The 9412-nt window shown below is 61.2% G+C and overlaps 1 non-coding gene across 2 annotated transcripts; it reads left to right on the top strand.

Moving 5' to 3' along the window:
- Window positions 1-409: 409 nt before the first annotated feature.
- LOC100299277 (uncharacterized) lies at window positions 410-7954 on the top strand. 2 transcript variants are annotated; one of them, XR_003035252.2, is made up of 2 exons: window positions 410-5821; window positions 6597-7954. It is a non-coding gene; the product is annotated as an uncharacterized protein (transcript). The 2 variants fall into 2 exon arrangements; XR_009495002.1 differs by having other exon boundaries at window positions 6352-7954.
- Window positions 7955-9412: the final 1458 nt, after the last annotated feature.

Raw genomic sequence — 9412 nt, 5'->3', positions numbered from 1 at the left:
CTGGGACCTCTTCCTTGCGCCTTCATCCTCTCCACTGCCCCTCATCATCTCTGTGCACGTCAGATTTTGCTGATTAGAAAGTGGAATCAGCACAAGAAATATTTAATAAGGTACTTAATTATTCTGAATTAATGAATGAAATGGGTCCCATAACAGAACTTCTGCCCCAACATGGCTTCAGTGCAGGGGTGATGATCTTGCCAACAAGACTCCAGAGTCCGGAGGCTATGGGGTTGATTAGTTTATTTGGTCAGCAAGGGCAGGTCTTTGAACCACCTCCTCTGGGATTCTCCTTAGCTCTTTCCTCACGGCCTCACTTTGACTGCTACATCTCCTCCCATCACATTCCCCCTACCAGGTCGAAGGAAAACAGTGATGATTGATTTCCACCACCTGCCTTCCTTTAAAGAGATGAAACTTTCCCAAACACCACCTGCCTCCGAAACAGGGCTCCTCTCAGCTCTATTGGGCAGAACTGGGTCATGTGTTCTCTCCACCCCCACCATTCCAGCAGAGGAAAGAGAGGGCCATGCCTGCTTTCCTCCAGTCAAGATTCATCCCCTGGGGATGGGCCTACTTTCTGTGAGCCCATTTCATCTGGAGACCAGGACAGCTGACATTTTATGTATTCGTATTTATTGTATTCGGCATAGAAGAAACAGCTGCTGGGGAAAAGAGCAGCAGTGTTTACAACGGGAGGCAAGAAGTTCAAGCACCAGAAGCCGAAGGACAAAACAGACTGTCCGGTGGAAAATACAGACAGGAGGGTCGCGGTGCCAGCAAGTGGGGCTGACGTCTCCAAGGATGAGTGCGTGACAGAGAAAGGACAAGTGTGTGGTGGGGACAGGCCTGGGTGCAGCGGCCAGTACAGCTACCGTTACCAGGCAGCAGTCACCAGGCGGCCGCTACTGAGAAACTGCCAGGGTGGTGATTAAAGGCCTGTTAGGCCAGCGGTCAGGGGAGTGGTGGTAGTCAGGCAGAGAGGGAGGTAAGAGGCGGACCCCAGCCTTCACCCCGGAGCCCTCCTGCTCACCTGGCCTCAGGCCAGTGGATGGGGTCGGGGGACAGGCTAGGGGCTCTGTCCTGCTGGGCTCCACAGCCCTTGCCAATGCTGCCCGCTGGCCGGGCCCAGGCCGAGAGGCCGCAGTGAAGGTCTCCCCAGTCCCCACACTGGGACCTAAGGGCAGCAGCAGTTTGCCTGGCTGCCGTGCGAGGGACCTGACCCCCTGCTGTTTGGAGGGCCTGAGGAGACTGAAAACCAGTTGGGTCCTGGGCGCCTAGCTGCCTCAGAGATGACAGCTGGACAGGGTCTGGGGACCTGGCTCCAAGGGCACCACCAGCTGAGATCTGCCTCCTCAGCCCGGCCTGGGTGCTAGTGGGAGGACCCAGACTGGGTGCTGGACGAAGACTCCTGGGCAGGCTGACTGGCCCTAGCAGGGAGCGCCAACCCCCCCCCCCGCCCCCCCCCCACCCCCGCCTTAGCCAGGAAGGTGGACCTTGGAGGGTGAAAGCTGAGCCTTGAGACCTTGTCTTGTCTTGTCAGAACAGAGAATGGCATTCATTTAGAGACATTTACAGGAACACTGTTACCTGACCATGACCTGACCTCAAGAACAAAGAATCTGACACCAGGAAGTTTGCAACGACTCACCTCACTTTTCCCAGGAAGGGGCTTTGCTGAAACCTTTGGGGAGTTTGGGGTTTTTAAGGTGGGAGCCACGCGTCTCCTCGCATCGTGCAGCAATAAACCTTTCTCTGCTCTAGATTCCGAGGATTCAGCATCGTTTGGCCTCGCTGTGCCAGTGGCACACAGACTCACCTGCACAGGAGTGCTGGGATCCGTCTAGGGAGCACACACCCGCCTGACCAGATGGGCCGCCCGTTTCCTCTGCTGCCCGGACCCTCTGGTGGGAGCCCCCGCCCCCTTCCCAGCATCTCACCTCCTCTATCCTTCTCCATATCTCCTGCAGCCCATCCCCCTTACACACCACCTCTCCTTCGCTGACCGCCTGTCCTCCATCCGCTATCAGAGGCTATCCGAGGCTGAGACACCAAAGGGAGCCTTTGGAGCCTTAGGATCAAGGCAGGTTTAACGTCACCATGGCAACCCCTGGAGCGCCTTCCCCCGACGGGCTCTCAGATGCACCGCCCCGCCCCCCAGGGCCTCAGGGACCCCGCGGGGAGCGGGGCGGGGCCAGATTGGCGGAGCCGCGTATAAAGGCCGGGCGTTGCCGCGGTCTCGCAGGGAGAGGCGAGCGGAGAGGCGAGATGGCGATTTTGCCGCGGCTGCTGCCGCTTCTGCTTCTCCTCCTCGCCGCCTCTTCGGCCGCCCTTCTGGCGACCAGCGCCCATTCTTCCTGCTCCGGGCCTCTGGCCATACCGTGCATTCCACGTTCATGTTCGAGGCCGCTTTCGCTCCGCTCTGTGGGCTTGCGAGTCCGCGCACCCGCACGCGGCGCCTGGCGCACCCGCTTCGGCGGACGGAGCTGGCCCGACTCCTCGCCTTGGTGTTCCCCTCCCGCAGCAGGGGATCGGGGGCGCCGAGAACCGGAGCGCAGGGGACCCTCAGGCCTCCGGGGCCGCACACCGGCTCCGCACACGCCAGCGTAGCGCCCCCGAAACGCGCCTGGCCTCCAGCTCAGCGCTGAGCAGAGGGCGGCCTCGAACCCGGACTTGGACACTTGTAAACCTTGGAGCAGCATTGTATGTCCTGTTTCACGAACGACTGTTGCTGACTCATAGGGAGAGTTCCCGGGACTCCTGTCCACGGCCAGCAAACCTTTCAGTGGGCTCCCCGCAGAGCCGAGGGCAGCCACAGACCAGGGGTCACAGGCTCTTGTGTGGTCACCCACCCAGGGACCTTAAAACCAAGGTCCCCTTGGACTCCAGGCCGGGCAAAGGTCAGTCACTAATGCACACTGGGATGCCCCTGGCCCCCGCTGAGCCTGGCGGCCCTCCAGCTCATCTGACTGGGCTTGAGTGTCCTCCCGTGGCCGGAAAAGCCCCATCCCACAGTCTGCCATTCCGCAACATGTGCGCAGTTGCATGTTCTCCATCCAGGGTCCCCACCTTGGATGCCCTGCTGAGTAGGAGACTGCCACTCACCAGCACCAAGAGGCCTTTGGGTGCCCCTCAACTTGGGGAACCAAAGTCAAGGTTTCTGGCTCAGTTTCCCCCCAGGACAAGGGGCCACCTTCACATGCAGCTGAGAGCGCCCTGCGGGCCCCTGCCCGCTGCCCACCAAGCTGCCTGCAGTTGAGGCCCCTCTCAGCCAAGGGCCATCCAGCAGGAGCAGACAGAAGCCCACAGACCCTCATCTTCTCATGGACCGTGAAGCTGGGGTCTGCGCCGAGCACTCCCTGGTCAGCAGAGAGCAACAGTCCCCTCACATTAAGGGCCCCCCGAACTCCATCTGCCGGCACGGCCTCCTTCCAACCTCTCTGCACCTGGCAGTGCCTTTGGCGCGGGGCTGCCCCTGGCCTGCCCTCGGAACGCCACGTGCGCTCGCCCACCTGCATTCTCCAGCCCCTTTGTTCCCAAGATGGGCTCCCCACTCAGCCAAGGGAAACCTCCCTCCCGCAAAGAGGCCTATCTGCATCTCCACAGCCCTGCAGACCCTCCCTCCAGGCCCTCCAACACTGACCCTTCACCCCCTCAAGGGCAGCAGCTAGCCCCCTGGCAATCCGAAATGCTGAAGTGGGGAGCAAAGCCAGCTCTGGCAGAAGGAAGACAACAGAAACAGGATGCATTTACAAGCAGTTTCTGGGCCACGTCGCATTAGGGCTCCCAGGGAGAAAAATGTCAACTTCGGCCCCTAGGCCCGGGATCCAGGTCCTCACCCAGTCGGGAGCAATCCGAGACCACTGGCCTAGGCAGGCCTCGGCCTTCCACCGTGGGGGCTGGGTAGGCAGCTGTCTGTGCAGACGTTGATGGTGGCTGCGTCCCTGGGAGACAGGCTCGGGAAAGCCAGCACCTCGTGGCCGGAGCTTGGAGCCGTGCAGGGTGTAGTCCCCCAGTGGGTCTCTGCCGAGGCGTTGATGGGCCGCGGGCCTGGAGACCTCTGGCCTAGGACCAGGTTTAGCCGGCTCTTCTGGTGCTGTGTCACCTGGGGTGTCTTGGTTTTCTGGAGAGTTATCTCCAGCGGGTGAGAGGGATTCCCTGCCTTAGAACAGGAGGAGCTGGAAGAGCTGCCGAACTGGACTGAAACTCATGGATAAAGCTTTGTATGAGTTTGACAGGAAACTTAAATCTGCAAAGACAGCTTTTCACAGAAAGAGGGACATTATTAAAATCTGTCCAGGGAAGTGTCTGAACTGAAGGAATTGCTCAGAATGTCTGAAGAAAACAACCAAAGGTGGAAACATCTGTTTCAGCTGTCCCGGGAAGGACAGGTGTCCCTGGACGTGGCTGACGCTGAGCAGGACACCCGTGGCCATGTCCCAGGAGAGCCCCAGGCCCCACGCACAGAGAACTTGTTGGCTGAGCTGGAGCTGCTCAGGGACAGGTTGTCCCACCTGGAGGGGGAGGTGGAGGCGCTACAAGGACACGCCTAGCACCTGGGGCCCCAGGAGGCGCGGGTTCGAGAGCTGGAGGGCTTCTTCCTCAACTTCCTGGGCTTCCTGGAAGCCTGACAGGTTCACAGTACGAAGGCCGGTCGTCCGAGTGCCCCCCAACCCCGGGAAGGGGGCCTGGAAGCGGGGGCGGAGCTGGCCTGACCTTCACCATGTGTATGAGTTCTGAATAGTAGTGTCGGAAGACAGTGTCCCCTGATGGTGGCTCCGGGATCGAGGGCTGCTCCACCCACACGTGTCCTCGCCCTCCAGCCAGCCGGGTCTGAACTGCAGATCGCCCAGGCTAACGGCCAGCGCCGGGTGCCACTCTGACGGGAGGGAAACCAGCAGAGGGGGGTCGCCCATTTCCTCTGCTGCCCCGACCCTCTGATGGGAGCCCCTGCCTCCTTCCCAGTATCTCACCTCCTCTATCCTTCTCCACATCTCCTGCAGCCCATCCCCCTGCACACCGCCTCGCTTTCGCGGACCGCCTGTCCTCCATCCGCTATCAGACGCTATCGGAGGCTGAGACGCCAAGGGAGCCCTTGGAGCGTTAGGATCCAGGCAGGTTCAATGTCACCATGGCAACCCCTGGAGCGCCCTCCCCCGACCCGCTCTCAGATGCACCGCCCCGCCCCCCAGGGCCTCAGGGATCCCGCGGGGACCGGGGCGGGGCCAGATTGGAGGAAGATGGAGAGAACCGCCCCGCAATTGGCCCGCGGCGCGCAGCGGTGAAATCCGCCTGGCGATTGGTCGGAGGTGCCCGTGACGTCACAGAGAGGCGGGGTGACGCACGGGGCGCGTACACCTGCCGGGCGCCGCTGCGGTGTCTCAGGGAGAGCAGAGCGGAGAGGCGAGATGGGGGCTGTTGCCGCTCCTGCTTCTTCTCGCCGCCTCTTCGGCTGCCCTTCTGGCGACCAGCGCCCATTCTTCCTGCCCCGGGCCTCTGGCCCATACCGTGCACTCCACGTTCATGTTCGCGGCCACTTTCGCTCCGCTAGGTGGGCTTGCGAGTCCGCGCACCCACTTCGGCGGAGGGAGCTGGCCCGTCTCCTCGCCTTGGTGTTCCCCTCCCGCAGCGGGAGATCGGGCGCCGAGAACCGGAGCGCAGGGGACCCTCAGGCCTCCGGGGCCTCACACCGGCTCCGCACACTCCAGCGGAGCGCCCCCGAAACGCGCCTGGCCTCCAGCTCAGCGCTGAGCAGAGGGCGGCCTCCAACTCCGACTCGGACGCTCGTCGACCTTGGAGCAGCGCCCTACAACAGGTCCAGGTGTTGTAGTCACGCGTTCCGGGAAACAACTCACTCAGAAGGACAGTGCAGATGGTGGAGGGTAGATTATTACACCCGCAGGCCCAAGGCAGAGTCTCTTCTTAGCCAAGGACCCCGACCAGTGTTTGTGAAAACCTTAGATACCCTAAGTATATGTGCCCAAACGCACCTGCCCAAATTCCTTGAAACTAGTCTGGACAAGGTAAAAGAGAGATACCATCGAAGTTAAGCCATGATTCATGTGTCATAAGCCTAGATAGTTAAACAGTGGGCATTGATCAATAGACCTGTGGTCATACCCCGCTAAGCATAATGGGGTTTACGACTTTGTTCTGTTAGAGATAATTAGCATATTCGTTTAGGCGAGGAACAGTCTAGGTACAAGTCCCGAGGCTCCTTCATCCAGGGGTCTGGTTTTCCATTGCTATGCCGTTTCCATGGATACTGGGCATATAGCTCAAAGTCCACAGTCCGACCCAAGATGGCGTCCTGCTTTCAAGATAGAGCCCCTTATGTTTCCTCCTTCACAGGGCCCCCACCTAGGATGTCTGTTCCATGAACGACTGTCGCTGACTCATAGGGAGAGTTCCCGGGACTCCTACCCACGGCCAGCAAACCTCTCAGTGGGCTCCCCGAAGAGCCGAGGGCAGCCACAGACCAGGGGTCACAGGCTCTTGTGTGGTCACCCACCTAGGGACCTTAAAACCAAGGTCCCCTTGGACTCAAGCCCCTTGGAGCTGGCCCGACTCCTTGCCTTGGTGTTCCCCTCCCACAGCAGGAGATCGGGCGCCGAGAACCGGAGCGCAGGGGACCCTCAGGCCTCCGGGACCGCACACCGGCTCCGCACACGCCAGCATAGCACCCCCAAAACGCGCCTGGCCTCCAGCTAGACCCTAAGTGTACGTGCCCATCTCCACAGCCCTGCAGACCCTCCAGGCCTTCCAGCACTGACCGTTCTCCCCCTCAAGGGCAGCGGCCATCCCCCGCACCCCCTCATTCAGGACCCTTCCCACATGCCGGCCGGAAACCCAGCCCAGAGCTTTCCCACGATGACACCTGAGTCCTTGTCTGCCTGTGGCCTCGATGCCTTTGTTCAGCCCAAGGGAGCTGGCTGGAAGGGGCTGCTACCTGGTGGAAGAGAAAAATTTCATTCCTGTCAGTGTGCGCCCCACCTCTGCGTACTCCTCCCAGTAGCAGCGCCCAGAGCCTGCAGAGGGTGAGGAGGCCGGCCTCGGAACCCTCCCAAAGCTGCCAGGCAACCTTGGCCCCAGCTGGCTCCCTGATGCCCCGGTGGCGCCCCAACCCCCAGAAAGGGAAGGGCCGGCTCCAGTAGCCCCTCACCCCCAGCAGCAGTTCAATCACTCGGTGAGGCTGGCGGGAGACCGGGAAATGGGGGCGGGAGAGCCACCTGCATCCAGAGAAGCACGGCGTCCTCACCTAGTCGGGACCAACCCGAGACCCCTGGCCCCGGCGGGCCTCGGCCTTCCACCGCGGGGGCCGGGTAGGCGGCTGTCTCTGCAGGCTTTGGTGGTGGCTGCGTTCCTGGGAGACAGGCTCGGAAGCGCCAGCGTCTCGTGGCCGGTGCTTGGAGCCGTGCAGGGTGTGGTCCCCCTGGTGGGTCTCAGTGCTGAGGTACTGATGGGCCGTGGGCCTGGAGACCGCTGGCCTGGGACCAGGTTTAGCTGGCTCTTCCAGTGCTGAGGTGTCTTGGTCTTCTGGAGAGTTCTCTCCAGAGGGCGAGAGGGATGCCCTGCCTTCGGACAGGAGAGGCTGAAAGAGCTGCCAAGTGGAATGGCTGACGTTGAGCAGGGCACCCGTGGCCGTGTCCCAGGAGAGCCCCAGGCCCCACGCACAGAGGACTCATTGGCTGAGCTGGGGCTTCTCGGGGACAGGTTCTCCCACCTGGAGGGGGAGGTGGAGGCACCACAAGAAAACGCTGAGCACCTGGGGCGGCAGGAGGCACGGGTTTGAGAGCTGGAGGGCTTCTTCCTCAACTTCCTGGGCTTCCTGGAAGCCTGTGTCCCGGGACAGGTTCACAGCACAAAGACCGGTCATCTGTGCACCCCCCAACCCTGGGAAGGAGCTGGCCTGACCAGCATGTGTATGAGTTGTGAATAAAGAGTTGTGTTGGAAGACAGTGTCCCGTGATGGTTGTGCTGGGATTGAGGGCTGCTCCAGCCCACATGTGTCCTCACCCTCGAGCCAGCCGGGCCTGAACTGCAGATCCCTCAGGCTCACGGCCAGCGCCAGGTGCCACTCTGATGGAAGAGAAACCAGCAGAGGGGAGCCGCACCCAGGGATTCCAACAGAGACCCTTTCTGGTGGAGGCATCCCAGCCAGTTGGTGGCAGAACTTGGGTTTGGACCTCAACACTGTGGCAGCAGGTGCCAGGCTAACGCAGAACTCCAGGGAGCAAATGTGGTGGGGGGGGTGGGCGAGGCCAGGCTGGAGACAGGTTGGGGCGCCGGCTGCCCTGGGTTCGTGGGAACAGAACACCGGGGCGCCGCGGCTTGGGTGGTCCATGCTCAGCGTACCCGGGGGCGGGGCCCAAGGCAGTCCCAGGACAAAGGATGTGGAGATGCACGGTGGGGGCCGCCACTGGGCTGTCCACTCAGCCCAGCCTCCAGGCCTGGGACGGAAGGTGCTTGGAGCCCTGGGGAGCCGCAGCCTGGCCAGGCGTCTGCGTGGGGACTGAGCATGGTGGGCCCACTGCTTGAGGCCTCTCCCCCGACCAGGGTTCTCTGTCATAGGTACAGAGCCTGTGGGCACGTGGCTTCCATTCATTCTCCAGAACTGATGAGGTACGGCTGTGGACGATCTCAGCAGCAACAGCCAAACGTCCTGACACGCTGACTGTGGTCCCGCCAGCTGTGCACCAGGACCCGTCTTTCCGAGAGGGACTGGGCGGTTGGGTAGCGCCAGGCCCGGCCCCTGGCCACCCTCCAGGACTCACCTCCCACGGCAAAGCAGAAGGGACTGCATTGAGTCAGGTTCTCTGGGAGGCTCTTTGGGGTTTCCCCCAGGAGCGATTGCTGGGTCCGGCGTAACTTGCTGAGCGGCCGCCAGTCTGGCTTCCATAGCAGCGGCCTTCCCGCTTGCAAAGTGGGAGGGCTCCGTCTTGCCCACACCTTCACAGACACTGACACTTGCTGCTTTCTTTTTGGATGATTTTGTTTTTTCTGGCTTTGGATTTTTGTTTGGCAACTGGAGGTCAGGCTTCTCCTGTATCTCCTCATCCTTCAGCTACATGGATGTAGGACATGTCCGCAGGAGAAAAACAGGCACGTTTTATTTATTAATAACAAAATTCTACATGGGCGTGGGGGTCCTCACAGAACCACACCCTGAGAGGTGACGAGGTGTTACTAAGAAGATTGAACAGAAGAGTGGCACTCTGGGGAAAGAAGCGGAAAGATCTGCAGCGGGGGGATTCCACATGTCCGTGCGGGTCTGCTTGCTGAGCCCTCGACCAGTCACCCCTCTCTGGTGTCCTCTCGCTGCAGGAGGGTGTCCTCCACACGGGCTCTCACCTCTGCTTTCAGAAAGACAAGGGCTGTGAGACCGCCCTTCCTGCGCCTGCTGTGTCTCAAG

Source organism: Bos taurus, chromosome 6, assembly GCF_002263795.3.
Source record: "Bos taurus isolate L1 Dominette 01449 registration number 42190680 breed Hereford chromosome 6, ARS-UCD2.0, whole genome shotgun sequence".
Taxonomy (NCBI): Eukaryota; Metazoa; Chordata; class Mammalia; order Artiodactyla; family Bovidae; genus Bos; species Bos taurus.
This window is presented reverse-complemented; position numbering and strand designations above follow the sequence as displayed.